This window comes from Emydura macquarii, unplaced genomic scaffold (genome assembly GCF_026122565.2).
Source record: "Emydura macquarii macquarii isolate MOO-44397 ecotype Brisbane River unplaced genomic scaffold, CSIRO-AGI_Emac_v2 contig_3477, whole genome shotgun sequence".
In the NCBI taxonomy this organism is placed as follows: Eukaryota; Metazoa; Chordata; order Testudines; family Chelidae; genus Emydura; species Emydura macquarii.
In genome coordinates, this window is record NW_027133614.1 from 6,652,188 (window position 1) to 6,666,833 (window position 14,646).

Genomic DNA, 14,646 nt, shown 5'->3' on the forward strand with positions numbered 1-14,646 from the left:
AATAAAATAAAGAAAATGCACTAATAACAAATCTTGATGTATACACACAAATCCCATTCAAGAATCGGTGAAGACTGTAGCCCAGCTATTTTATTTATTTCGTTGCTGAAACTAAATACATTGCTTTGAGTATGCTGAAATACTTACTAGTAGTATTAAATTTAAGACTTGCCATTAAACTTGTTAAACACTTAGGTCTGACTACCCTGTTCTATGTCCTGACAATTGGACTGTTTTGGAATTTAAAAAAAAAAAAAAAAAGCACAGTAACATGATGGCTGTGTAAAACCACTTGTTAAATCCATGTGTCTGCTATAGTGTTCAAAAGTATTACCGTATTTTATAATATGAGATTTCCTGCTCTGTGATTGACTGAAGTATAAAGTACAGTATTATGATCATGATTCTGGTTTTGATCATGGCATGAAATATGTTAAACAAGGTACTTTATCTATAGGCCCTTGAATATTCTGTTTTATTAACAGTTCCTCTCATTTTTAAGGAGGATCACAGTTATCTAGTTTACTAGTGCATAGGCTAGGCTAAATATTCCAAACTTGGGTACTTAACATTAGGCAACTACACCAATATTTAGGCCTCAGTTTAAGTGGCCTACATTTCAAAAATGCTATGAAACCACAGTTCTCATTGACAGCACTTTAGATCTAATGAGAGGTTGGAAATAGTCTCTTAAAATGATCAGAAGAAGGTGTGTGAATAATATGCATATGTGTATGCTAAGCATAAATAAATATATCCCTAGAATGCATCACCTAATTTTACCTGTTGTCTATTTCAGAATTAGAATGAAACTGAGGCATCTTTCCATCTGTACCAAATTTTCCTCTGTTTTGGCAACAAAAATGAAATACCTGGTCTCTGAGTTTTTCTGACTCTCAGTAGTTCCGTACGCAACAGCTGACCGATTTCTAGTTCCAATCTGATCAGGTCAGAAAATCTTGCCTGGATTCACAATTATACCACTGCTGAGATCCAGCACAACAATCAGTCAATGCCCTGGAATTCCATAGGACTCCCACTTACAGTGTGACACTTGTCACTTCCCAGTTGTCCTGACTGAAGCGAATGAAAGATTTACAGATCCTCATCTCATTGAGCTCTCTTTGTTCTTTCATATAACTTTTAGAGACATCAAGAGTGTCTTTCCAAGTGCTGCCTGCAGCTCCATAAGCTACCATATGCTTGGCCACAAATTACCTTCACAAGGACTTCCCTACTTGGAGTATATTTTCACCTGTAGTCAAGCAACATAGGCACTGAGACTCAGCCTCACAGCAATTTCCTCCTTTTGACTTCTCTGTCTTTCAGATCACGTGTCCTCCTCTAGTTGAATTTTTACTGCTGAGTATGGTTGGCAAAGTCAGCCAACTACTATATTCTATGTGGTCTTTTCCCCTTGAGCTCTGATTGGCTAAAATCCCCACGTTTCTGGGCTGAAGTTGTGTGTGACATGCTGAATTGCTTGTCTTTAGTCATACTAGGTTCTTGGGCTGCTTACAGCTGAACTCCCTGACTTGCTTTATGCATATTTGCATAAAAATAGTTGAGCATAACAAATCCTTCCCTCCGCTCTACAGTTCAGTTGTATTTGTATTCTATCTAGGCTCTTATACTGCACCCATCACCCTGGTATTTGCTGCCCCTTCTTTTTCTGGGATCTTAATAAGGAAATAATATAGTATAAATAGGTGTGAGTGATGTTGCTTTTTGCTAGTTTTGTTGTGTCATCTTTGAATTTATTTATTCTGGAGATGGAATGAACGTTGTCAGTTGTTGGCAGTGTGTTTGTTAATGGTTTTTAAATGTTCCTTTAATCAATGAAATGCATTCAGAGACTTGGGGGTGGGGGGAGAGACAGTATTTATATGCAAGTAAGCCAAAAATTGTTGCTATTAAAAAACAGAATGTCGGTTGAAATGTCCTGAGCCCTTTCAACAAAGCCCTTTTCAAATACTACATTGACTCTAAGATTACGATTTTGATCCCTGGAGTGAGATAAGTGAGTATGCAAGTGACATTAATTTTATTTTCATTCTGAGGTTTGGGGTTGATATGATTGCTCTCTAGATCAAATATGTTCTTGCAGCCATTTACTTTTGAGTATTTTTTAAGTACAGATGCCTCCATAGGGTCATATCCAAGCCAATATGGATTATTTTCATATAAGATTTCTGTGAGCTATTGTATCAAATGATTTACTGAAGTTGAGATATTAATCTAATATATTCTACTGTTATCTTCAGAATATGAAAATTAGAGTCACTGGTTTAGAAAATTTTTCATAGAGGATGGAGGTTTCATAGAGGAAAAATAATCAGTCTTTTAGCTTCAAGGATGGGTGAATCAGAGAATAAAAATTAGAAAGGTAACTTCCATCTATTTGGAGTTCCTGAACTGGTGGAAGACTGAGACTGAATCTTTTTCTAAAGGAGAATGTGTATGTGTGCATGCTTTTGTTGGCAAAATTGATACCAGAACAGCTATGCAGTGTAATGTAAATGGGACCCAGGCTGGAGTCGATTAAACTATAAACAGTTTGGATTATTAGCACGGCCATTATTGCGTGCATTTATCAGGCTCCAATGATATAGATGTAACTCAATGAGAGGCCTTCTTGGGTTTTCTGTCTTTTTGAGGAACTGCATTCCCTAGAAAGATCCATATTCCTAGACTATCCAAGGTCAGATTGTGGCCAGTACCTGCATACAAGTGCAAGAGAAAGTGAAGGTAAAAGGAATTTTTCCCAACCATAAGTGACCCTGTAGAGGAGCCAGTTGCAGAATCAACTTTTTGCACCCCTTCCAGGCACAAGCTGCTTGAAAGGTTCAGGAAGGGCTGGATAAGAATGTCTTCTATGTATATGCCTTTGTATAATGCAGAGGATGGTATTAGTTGTAATTGTTATTTTTATTATTATTTTCTTTTATTTATTTGTATTGCAATAGTGCCTAGGAACCCCAGCCAAGGACCAGGGCCCCATTGTGCTAGGTTCTGCACAAACACAGTACAAAAATACTACAACATCCCCAAGTGTAGAGCAGTGGATAAATCTGTGTGCACTGCCCTGCAGTCCCAAAGAAATGTTGACAGCATCAGCTGGAATTCTCACTGCTGCATGACTGATCTGTGCACCTGCCCCAGGATACCTGGGCCCATCATGGGTACATCAAGGCTTAAATTCCTCACTGCTTTAGCTATTATGTTCTGTTCCCAGTTGAGGTCTATTTTGCATGTCTAATTTGGCAAGATTTTCAACCATAGTCTATCACACATAATTTATTCAGCTCTAAAAGCCGATGTGTCAAGAGGATCCTGTTTTATTTTTAAGCTGTCATCTCTTGCAGCCCTTGAGGTAGGATAATGCAATTTGTGAGAAGATCTGCTTTGTTTCATGAGGATGGATGTTAGGGAAACATTTGATGCCAAAATGTTGTATCTGTGTCATGAAGTATGTTGCCTGTTTTAATGTACATTTATTCAGAGCATAGAAATGAATAAGATATAATGTATTAAAGTACAACTAGGTACCAAATCACTTATGGCAGTGAAACTATGTCAGATGATGCACTACCTCCAGATTAATCTCATTCCAAATGTACCTCTTTGGAAATGAAGTATCTTGTCCAAAATTCTAGAACTCCAAAAAATGCAATAGACTTTTTTCTACACAGTGGAATGTGGTTAAGTTGTTGTTCACCTAACAGTAATTATTTTAATATGTCACCCATGGGTGAGTTATAGCCAGATTTGTAATTTTAGATAAGGTCTCACCTCAGTCTGTCCTGTAACCCCCTCAGAATTAATTGACATGTCTTTCTCATTCTCAGAGACTGGGAACCTAGAGCATATACAAAGTGAGCCAACCAGCCAAAGTGACTCCACTGAAGTCAGGAGCAGGGATTCTAGACTCTGTCCTATTATACTTACAGGACTTGTGGGTGGTAATTCAGTACAAAACCTCTTCAAACTAGACTGTAAATTTATTTTAAGGAAAAAAAATTAGTCTCCTTCTCCTTGTTGTGAAGAAATCAAGGCAGTGACAAGTCTACAGACTTATTATGGTGGGCCAGATTGTATAGAATGAGGGTACAGAGAAGGGAGATCGACAGAGAAATCAGTAGCACTGCATGAGACTCACAAGAACTGCAAACTTGGATTATAATTAATTTGTTCATGGGCAGTAGAAGTGAATGCAGACCACAGAGGCAAGAATGTAAAATCCATGGCAGAATATTAACATGGAAATCTTTCTGATGATCTCTTCATCACATCAAAACAGCATGAGTCTCTAATGGCAATTTCTTTGTATGCACCCAGCTATTCACTGGGTAGTAAGTAAAACTATAGGGGAGATGTTGCTTGAGGAGCTCACAAATAAAACAATAATACTCCAATTGGATATACACTTCATGCTGGTATTTCCATAATGTTTGAATTTCATGGGCACTTTTAACACTGATGTAACATTCACTATTTTACAGATGAACAAAACTAGCTCTGGCAACTTATTCAGGACCAAACTGAAAAGTAAATTATCCCAAACAATAAGGGAATACTGTGAAACATCTGTGCAAGTGTGACTTGAATTGAGATAGCATCCACTGACCAAGAACTGAAAGCCATTCTTCGATAAGCCAGTTGTATGAGCCTCTGAACTTAAGAAATCTCCCCTATAGGAGAACACATGTTTCTGTTTGTATTACAAATTACAAATACCATACCTCCTCACCCACCAATCTGCACTAGCCATTTCTGAAGGGTCTGAAATACTCTCTTATCTTGCCAAAAGTGTCAACTCAATCTGCATTTATGACATTTCAGATTTGGAAATTGCAGACTAACTTATGCTACATACTGCAGGGAAGAAAAATCCTTTATCCAAGCAGTAAAAATATACTCAGTTTTCTATAATGAGAATATGATGTTCTGTTACCATACTTCATATATAGTCATTCATTTCTTGATTTCAGATGAAAGATACCATGCAGATGTACTTCAAATATCCTGAAATAGTTACAGTCCTTTGTGATTCTTTTTGTAGTTTAGACACCAATGGTTTTGATTTGTCAGACTCATACCTACACAATGTTTGTGACAACATTTGTAACTACCAAGTTATTCCATAAATGTTACAGGCTGGTTCTGGTCTCAGGTTTATCAAGAGTAAATCTGGACTGACTCCACAAGTCAGTGCAGGTACTCTGGATTTACTTCACTGGTAAATGAGAACAGAATTTGGTCCTAAATAAACTTTATATTAAATATGTTTCACTGAAAATTTCAGACTCAAATAAAGTCTCTTACCAGTAAAAAAAATGAAATGACAATTATCTTTATTATTTCAATATGGGTGCCTTGAAAAAATATTCAGATGTAATTGAAATTTTGTTTGTTTATTTTACTTTGGTATAGCTCTCACTGATGAAGATAAAGAAGAATATTTGGGACCAGATTTTGTATTCCACTCCAGCTCCTTCACACCACTTCAGCAGCATAAAGATACTATTTGACTGGTAGAAGGTGTCATTGAGAATTATCCCCAGGGTAAGAGGGTTCACCAGGCAATATAAAGTTTCTGGCATGTCTGTGTACCACTCCTGGTATAGGGGACATGTCTGGGAAAGAAAGAGTGTGGCAGAAATGTACTGCACTCTGCCCTTTCTCAATTACCAGAACAGCGTGTAGATGTTGCAGCTGAATTTCATTTAGAATCTCCCTGAGGCTTCTCTAATTTGTGTCATAGGACAGGTAGGCCTCAGAATGGCCCCAGAAAAAGGAGAAGGTATAAAGACATCCCTAAAGCAACCTGCGCCTCCAATACCAACTCTGTGCCCCAGTCCTTCATTGAGTGGAGCTCAAAATGAAAGGAGAAATTGTCCTCTGTTTATTTTGTGCTGCATTTATGTGAATACATAGCATGTGAGGAAATAAACAATGGCAATTAGAGGTACTTTCCATCCAATGGAGTTTTCATTTGACTATGAGGCAATATTCAATGGTATAATTTTAGGTCAACATACATAATGGGAGTGGGGCACTGTCATAAATGTAGTTTTGTAAAAAATAATCTTGAGCCTCAAGAAAGGAGTTTTGTGCTATTGCAGATTGACCAAGTACTGGAATGAAACCACCCAAACCAAGAGATACAGTCAGTGACCGTAATCAAGAGATACAGAAAGAGAACAGCAAGTGCTGACACTTCACTCCAGCACCTCAGGGCCAATAAAACGGAACACACTAAAAACACTGCTTTCACACAGTATTCTGCACTGTGCAAGCCATTTACTAACCCACACTCTTTTCTTTCTAATTAAAAGCTCATTCCTGCAAGGATTTACTCTAGGTGTAGTGTTCAATATTCTGAGTATTCCTACTGAACAATAACAATCCCATGCTGCCCATTGATATCTCTTTTAGAGCAAGGAGGTTCAAATTCAAGTGCATCTACTGTGTTAGCATGGCACTATACATATGAAATAATACTTAATGTAACACCAGCATGCATTTTGCTTTCCATAGAAGTGTCCTTGTTAATAGAATACTAATAAATATTTCCTGTCAGGCCATTATTAGCTTTCTGGAAGAGGCAGGGTGATCCAGCTGGTTAGGGATTAGAAATTGTGGAGACCTGGGAATGATTCACTGCTGTGCCACAGACTTCCGGTGTGACCTTGAGCAAGTCATGTAGTCTCTCTGTGTTCCTTCATTCCTCATCTGGGAATAATGGTACTTCCCTACTTCACAGTGGTGTTGTAAGGATGAATACATATACAAAGATTTTGAGGTGCTCAGAAACTACATTAATGGAGACTTATTCATGACTTAGAGTATTTACACTTTATTTACTCATCAGTTCATCCAAAGGTATTTATAATCTGCAGCATATACTGTGTGTTTCATAGTATGTGCATGGCCCTTGACAGTGTATATTGCTTCAGGAGAATCAAGTAGTACCCAGGAACTATTTTAAGAAATAAAAGATGTTGGTCAAATTTTTAAATTTTTCATCTCTGCATGGCCTTTCATGCATGGTGGGTGGAGTGAAGTGTGTGTTTGGTCCCTGCCTCCTTCTGCTTTCGTTCCCCTCTCTCAATGAAACTGGATGTTAGCATATGGCAAAATATTTTACAGGGAAGAGAAATGGCGGTTTTAAAAGAGCCAACCTCACAGTTTACTGATTCAGGGTGAAGTTTGCTCATCCTTGTTTTCTGTTTATTTGCTAGAGCGCTGTGAAATAATCATCATAACATTTAAAATACTTATCCTCCCTCCACCCCTCTTTTTATGAGGGTTTTTACAGATATGGAGTACTTTGGTGCTGAACTCTACACCCCATGAAGAAATTAATTCACTATCTGAATGTTCATGATGCAACTTTAAAACTGTACATGTAATATCTTATGTCAGGCAGAATAAATGGAAAACTAACTTCCAAAGAACTCTCCCCCCCCAATCTTACAAACATGAGGCAGCAGGGGAAGCATTTTGCAAACCAATAAAATCACAGCAATTTTTTCCTGTCCCCACCCAAGAAGCCAGAAAGGTCATGAGGGAAAAGAAGTGGCAACAAACAGACATTTAGAGTATGTCTACGCTACAAACTGAGTGTGATTTCCAACTCGCGTACATATTCTCATGCTAGTCCTCATCTGAGCTAGCACACTGAAAATGTAGACATGCTAGCATAAAAAATGGTGGTGTCACATGGGCTAACTGCCCTGAATATGTACGCCCAGAGTTCAGGTGAGTGTGTACCCATGGCAGCTAGTCCTTGCCACCACTCATCGCTGCCTGTGCTGCCATGTCTACCCTTCCATTTTAGTGTGCTACCTCAGAGAGAGCTAACATGAGTATACATAAGTGGCTAGGAATCCATCTGTAGCTCCTAGTATAGATGTAGCCTTAGAGAGCTGCAAAATCATCATGGTGTGACCTGAAGACTTGTTAATGTTGTTACATGATTTACACTGATTTCCTACAATAGCGTGTATATCTGGCAATGTAATGTCAGAATTTCCCCGCATGATTACTTTGTGGTACTCTGCAACTCCACTGAATGATTAAATAGCTTTGCCACTGTTCAAGGCTGCATCACTACTCTAGTAGAATTATTGCAGAAGACAGATTCAATTAGCAACATATACCATGTGGCTGAAATAAATATTTCCACAGTGATAAACAGTATCGTTCAGGTTTGAAACACTTTATAATGGTGGGCCATATGGAATTCGCTGAAAACTTAGCTAATGCTGCCATGTCACTTTTAAGCACTGCTTGATTCTGTGGGTTTATTTCTCGATTTAGTGCAGTTTCTTTTGTCCAAATACATTTCCATTGTCACGGTGACCTGCTTGGACACTGCTTCCTTTTGATATCACCTGGTGTACATTAGCTTGGGCTGCACCTGCAACATGTTATTTTTGGACTGCACCAGGTTTCCCCATAGACATGCATTGACATTGCTTCGTTTCCCTTGACATCGTAGTGTAATTTCCCTAGACTTTCAATGACATCATTTTGCCATAATAATTTGTCATTGTGATGATTTTAACAGCATGAAGAATTTGAATTACAAGGTCAAGGTGATAAAACAAAATGACAAATAACTACTCTAAATGCTGAAAAGCCAGTTTTCTAGCCTGCCCTGGGTTTTTTCCCCTCTGCAATGAAATGGCCTATTTGGAGAACCTACTGGTTGCTTTTTTTTAAAATTAGATAATTCTCCAGGGGAAGCTACTAGGATCGCTTAGGGGACTGATCTGAAGACCACTGAAGTCAATGGGAGACTTTCCATTGACTTTAATAGGTGTTGGATGAGGCAGACATATCTGCAAGATCAGATTCTAGAACTGAGAGAGGTGCAGGTATTTGAAACTGAGCCCAAGTTATCTAGTGCACCACACTGGGAATTTAGATTTAGCAAGAACTTCAGTACTGGAGTTATTGTTTACTTCTGTGGCTAAAATAGAGCCCCTTCCCTTCTATTTCAATTTCCATACAGTTAAAATCTAACAACAAGTGTTATTCTGCTGATTAATATAAAATATTATATAATATAATATAATAAATATATAGAATTAGGATAAAATCCTGTAGCCATAATGTGGGGATGTCTTTTAGTTGTCAAGACTAGTGCTTCTTTTATTTAAATAATACTAATAAAATGATTGATTTGAGTAAACCAAACATAGTAACCACTCCAAGGCTTTGCGGGCCATACTAGCAGTATGAATATGAGGATATGAGTAAATGGCAAGTTCTTGTTAAGCGTATAGAAATATTCTCTACTGGATTTTTTAATTAAAAAAACTCTTGCTATTACCTTGTGTAGGTGCTTTTGGCAAGGAGATAGAAGTAAAAAATTAACACAAGTTGAAAACTGATGCAAGTCCAAAATATTCAGGGGTGGGGGAGCTGTATTAATTTAGATGGAATATATGGACCAAAGTTGTTAACCCAGTTTCTGTCCAATATTAAACAGTGTTAACCATGTTTGGAGTTTGGTATACAGACACCTCAGCTGGCTTAGCACCATGACATATACCATTAAAAATCATTTTAACCCATTAAACATACAGAAAAGGAAAAACAGTTAAAGCATTTCAAATGTAAAGTATTAAGTAAGGCTTTCATTTTAACATCATTTCTTGTTCCCTTTCCCTTTAGCTGGAGACATTTTTAGAACCCCTCCCTCCACTCCCCCTTTGGCATTCTTTTAGATGGTATCAACTGTCCTTTTGTGGAAAAGCTAGTTGAGATGTACTGGAGCTGTTCTTGCTGCTGCTGTTCAAGTTTGGGATTCAGTTGGAGTTGATACGGATGACAATGTCATCTGGATCCCTTTCTATTGCTTAAGCTGGTCAAGACATCCCTCAGGAGTGGGACAAAAATGGTCCAGTGTCTCAGGGGATGGTGGGGATGGCAACCATGATGGTGAAGCTCACTCCATTAGTCTCCCTCTGTTCCTCCCTCTGTTCTTTTCCCCAAAAAGAGTCTTTCTTTAATGACCCAAAAAGGGAGTGATGGGTGGAATAGTCCATCCCCTTGTTATTTTGTCCACCAATTAGGCGTAATATCCACCATACTAATTTTGGTTAATTAATTTCTGGCTGCATATCATTCATTTTTAACAAACATAATTTCAACAGTTCTTGGATTATATCAATGTGGCTATTATAGTTTAGACTAATCCAATTTCTCTCCCTAGTTTTCTTGCAACTATTCCCATCAACATTTGTTATTATAAATTATTGTGACAACTTAAAATTTTACACTCATTTTTTACTGTTGAACTCACAGTTAGGGTAAATTTGTAGGACCAATTACCACAGCCAATCCTACTGGATATAATACAACTGTCAAAGTGTCTAAAGTGGCTCACAACCATGAACACCAACCTCAAGTCAGACTATGAAGAAACAGGAAACAAACCCCAAATTTACTGTGTGTTATATATAATTAGATTTCACCAACCAAGTATCAAGTGTGAATTCCTCAAGCACTATAACAGCCTTAACATGGAATCACTGACAGTCCTCTTCAGTACTCCGGTCTGTCTTTCCATCCAGGCACACTTGTCTTTGTGATAGATGGTTTGTTACACCAAGAATCACAACAATATTCAGGTTAGTCATAGTCCTAGTCTAAGATCTCTGTCCTTTAGGGATAACCCAAGATAAACAGCAGGGGATCCCTTTCTTATGCTTAGAAGTCTTGCCCTCTTCATGAAGTCCAAGCAGCATAGGGATAATAATTTTTTCTTGACAGGGATTTTTATTCCCTTTCCCCAGAATTCAAGCTGTGATGGGACGAGTGTTTGTGCATGTCCCCTCTGTGTTGCTGTGGGGAAAACAATCAACAACGTATTTTATCCATTGATGTTCCACAATGGTTTGTCTGGTGTCTTCTTTTGTTCGTCAGGAGATGACATCTCTTGTAGCAAACCAGTATTTCACCCTTGGTAATTCTTCTCTCCTGACTGTGAGCATTTCCAGTTTCATAGCAAACACTTCCATAGTTATAAAGTAAACACTTAAATATTACTTTTTAGCATAGGATACAGATATTATAGGTGAGATTAATGAATGTAGCAACTTACAAAATAAACTCATCTCTCTAAATCTAATACCTATTTTTACAATACTAACACCCAGGTGAGCCAGACTGGTTTCTAGCTATGCATTTGTCAGTGTTCTGTGAGCGGTAGTAGGGGCCTCAGCATGATCTGGCACCTGGTCTGCCAGTGTCACAACTTAGAGCTCTAACACCTCCTATCCATATTTTTATGCAAAAATCCAGGAGCCAGACAAATGGTGGCACTAAAAACACAAAGACTGCAACTATTGTGGTGTCTCATCAAATGTGAAATCTTCCCTGAAGGTTCCACTGTACAGTAGAGGAAGAGATTCATTTTCCATTCAAGTTCAACCCTTGGCTGATATAATGTGACTGTAAACATGGCTATCAGTTCTGGCAATGTTTGGTATTTCTTTATGATGTGGATACCTTTCCTTTAGAAATGGAATGAGGTAATCAACTCCTTTCATACTGGTCACTAAACAGGTGATATCTGATATCTGACATGGGTGGGGTTTCGTCTCTGAAGTTTGAAGAATGTATGATAATTGTAATATATTGTACTTTGAAGGTTCATTCAGTGACATGAACAGTAGGATGGAAGGGAGCATTGTCAGGAAGATGCTTGTGGTAAGAATACTAATTATAGTTAAGCAAGATGAACTTCCCACGCTGGCAAATATTGTATAACTTAAAATTCTGGAATTATTTTGTTTCTATATTCATGGATTTGCTCCAAAACTCTCACCGTTAAAGACCAGGATAGCAGTGGGAAAATAAATGTAATGCAAATGTGTGGCCAACCCACTATGTGCAAAAATAAACAGGTCTGCGGTATGGCACTGTTCCTAGTGAAATCAAAAACAAAGCTCCCATTGAATTCACTGGGAGCAGGTTTGAACCTACATTACAAATAGGAAGTTTGCTTTTGAAAAAAGAATTTCAGAGGTTTCCAATTTTTTTTGTTTTTGGCCTGGTTTATTATCCTGCATATTTTTCTTATGATGCCAGATCGTTATTTCAAATTAGATATGGACCAAAGCTAGTGTCATTTGTCTAAACCTCCTGAATCTTAAAGATTAAGATAAAATAGGAATGTAAATCCGTACCACCCTGATTTTGCAAACACAAAACTTGAGGTAACTGAGGTATGGTAGAATCAAAAGCCCTTCTCAGTATCTGCCCATCTCTGTATGCTATACAGAGAGATGTTGCTATGTAAAGCAATGAAATGAAACATTCTTTTTCAAAGCTAGAGATCCAATCAAGGATATATTTTGGGAATATGCGTCAAGTAAAGCAGCCCTGTTTGCTATTGTGATTTTTGACCTTTGTAAAAGATAGATTTAATTTACTTTTTTATTATTTTAATAAGATAGCATGCCATACTTTCTGTGCAGATTATTAAGATAACATGCTTAATTGTTAGTAAAACAGTTTTTTCTATGCTTTTATAAGAAAAGCAGATTGTTGGACAGAATATCATTTTAAATTGAGCTTGCCTAAAATGACTACAAAAATATTTTTCTAATGTAACTCAGAAATTATTCTCCTGAATTGTGTGTGTGTCCTTGAAATCCAGGGTAGTTTGCAATTTATCTGTACAACACAAAAGCTTTTCTGCAGAACAAAAGAGGTTCCCTATCAGAGAGGAACTTATTGTTAGAAAACAGTAGCCTGCCTTTAGGGTTTTCAGAGGCCCTTGGGTATAATGGGTGTTCACTGTTTAGCATCTGTCCCTTCCACAGGCGGAAGGTCCAAACATCAGTTATTCAATGTGCTCACATGGGTACAAGTACTTTTGTTTAGAAACAATGCATCTGCAATCAAGTACGTAGAGGAACAAATACACAGATTTGCACCCACAATGCAGGTGCAAATGATGTCTATGATAGAGTTTGCAACCTCATGCAGTATCTTTGGGGACCATAGTATTACAATTATGCAGGCTCTACATATCACTGTGGGCAAAGAACTGTATTCAACTCTATAGGGAAGGGTTACCACAGCTCCTCCAGGAGTGGTTTGCATATATTGGTTCAAATGCATATCAGAGGCCCAAGGAAATAAAGAAAGGGCTTTTTGTATAAAACGTTGAGTTCAAACAGATTCAGGGCCTTCTTTCTGAGCCAGCAAATGAACATGACCTTTCACCCAAAGGTGGGGAGCAGCAATCCTGCTGAAAGGATTGGAATTAATTTGTCCTGCCAGATTTCCCCTTGTGGAAGACGGATGATTTCTGGAATGTTTCTTAGTGTGTGTTTAAATCTTTGTATTGTTATTTATATGTTTTCTCTATATAACTATGTCCTCTAAGTAAACTTACTCTGCTTACGAAGGCTGTCTGGTTACTGGTGAGAACAGTGTCATTGTCCTTGGAGAGAAACTAAGGAACATTTGTTAGACCTGCTTGAGACAATCACAGTAAAGAGTAGGGGCTGAATCCTAAAACCCCTGGTCCAAAGGGAGTGGGATGTAGGTGCCAGAATAAGATGAAACCTAGAGGCCTGAGATCTGAGGGCCATTCTTTAAGCAGAGCACGGAGAGGGGTTAAAGGTGCAGTGGCCACAGAAAAGAGGCAGACCATATCACAATCGTGCCCTTAGAGACTGTCTAGTGGTTGGAGTAGGAGGCTGGGAGTCAGGATCCTGGGTTCTATTCCTGATTTGGTTACTGACATACTGTTTGACTATGAATATTGTATGTGCCTCTTTGTGCCTTAGTCTACCCTTCTACAAAGTAAGTATTATATGTACCACACAGGGTTCTAATAAGCCTTAATTTCAATAAGTGTTTGTAAAGAACTTTAAGATATTCACACAGAACTATAGAAATATAGGGCTGGAAGGGACCTCGAGAAGTCCTTAAATCCAGCCCCCTGTGTTGAGACAGAACAAGTAACCCTAGACCATCTCAAACAGGTATTTGTTCAACCTGTTTTTAAACACCTTCAGTGATGGGAATTCCACAACCTTCCTTGGAAACCTATTCCAGAGTTAGAAAGATTTTCCTAATATCTAACCTAAATCTCTCTTGCTGCACATTCAGCCCATTACTTCTTGTCCTCCTTCAGTGGATGAGTAGAATGGGACAATTACTTCCATGACTTACATATGATGCTCCTGTTAGTACACCCCAGAATTGTGGGTGTACCAGAATATTAGCCTTTTTCACAGCTCCATCACATTGTTGACTCACATTCATTATTCTCCATTTTGTAGCTGTACATTTGATTTTTCTTTTTCCTTCCTACGTGAAGTACTTTGCCCTTTCTTTACTGAATTTCACCTTCTTGAATTCTGACCAATTCTCCAATTTGTCAAGGTCATTTTGACTTCTAATCTTGTCCTCCAAAATGTGCACAAACCCTCTGAGCTTGGTGTTACCTGCAAATTTTTTAAGCATACACTCCATTCCTTTATCCTAGTCATTCATAAAATATTGAATAGTGTTGGACCCAGGATTGACCACGTAGAACCCCAGTAGATATGCCCTCCCAGTCTCACAGTGAATCTTGGTAATTAGTTTTTTAATATAGTTTTTCAACCA

The 14,646-nt window shown here is 38.1% G+C and overlaps 1 protein-coding gene across 2 annotated transcripts in view; it reads right to left on the reverse strand.

Moving 5' to 3' along the window:
• Nucleotides 1-14,646, reverse strand: part of BRINP3 (BMP/retinoic acid inducible neural specific 3) — a 252,313-nt gene that overhangs the window by 170,586 nt on the left and 67,081 nt on the right. The gene's annotated exons all lie outside the window — the stretch shown is intronic.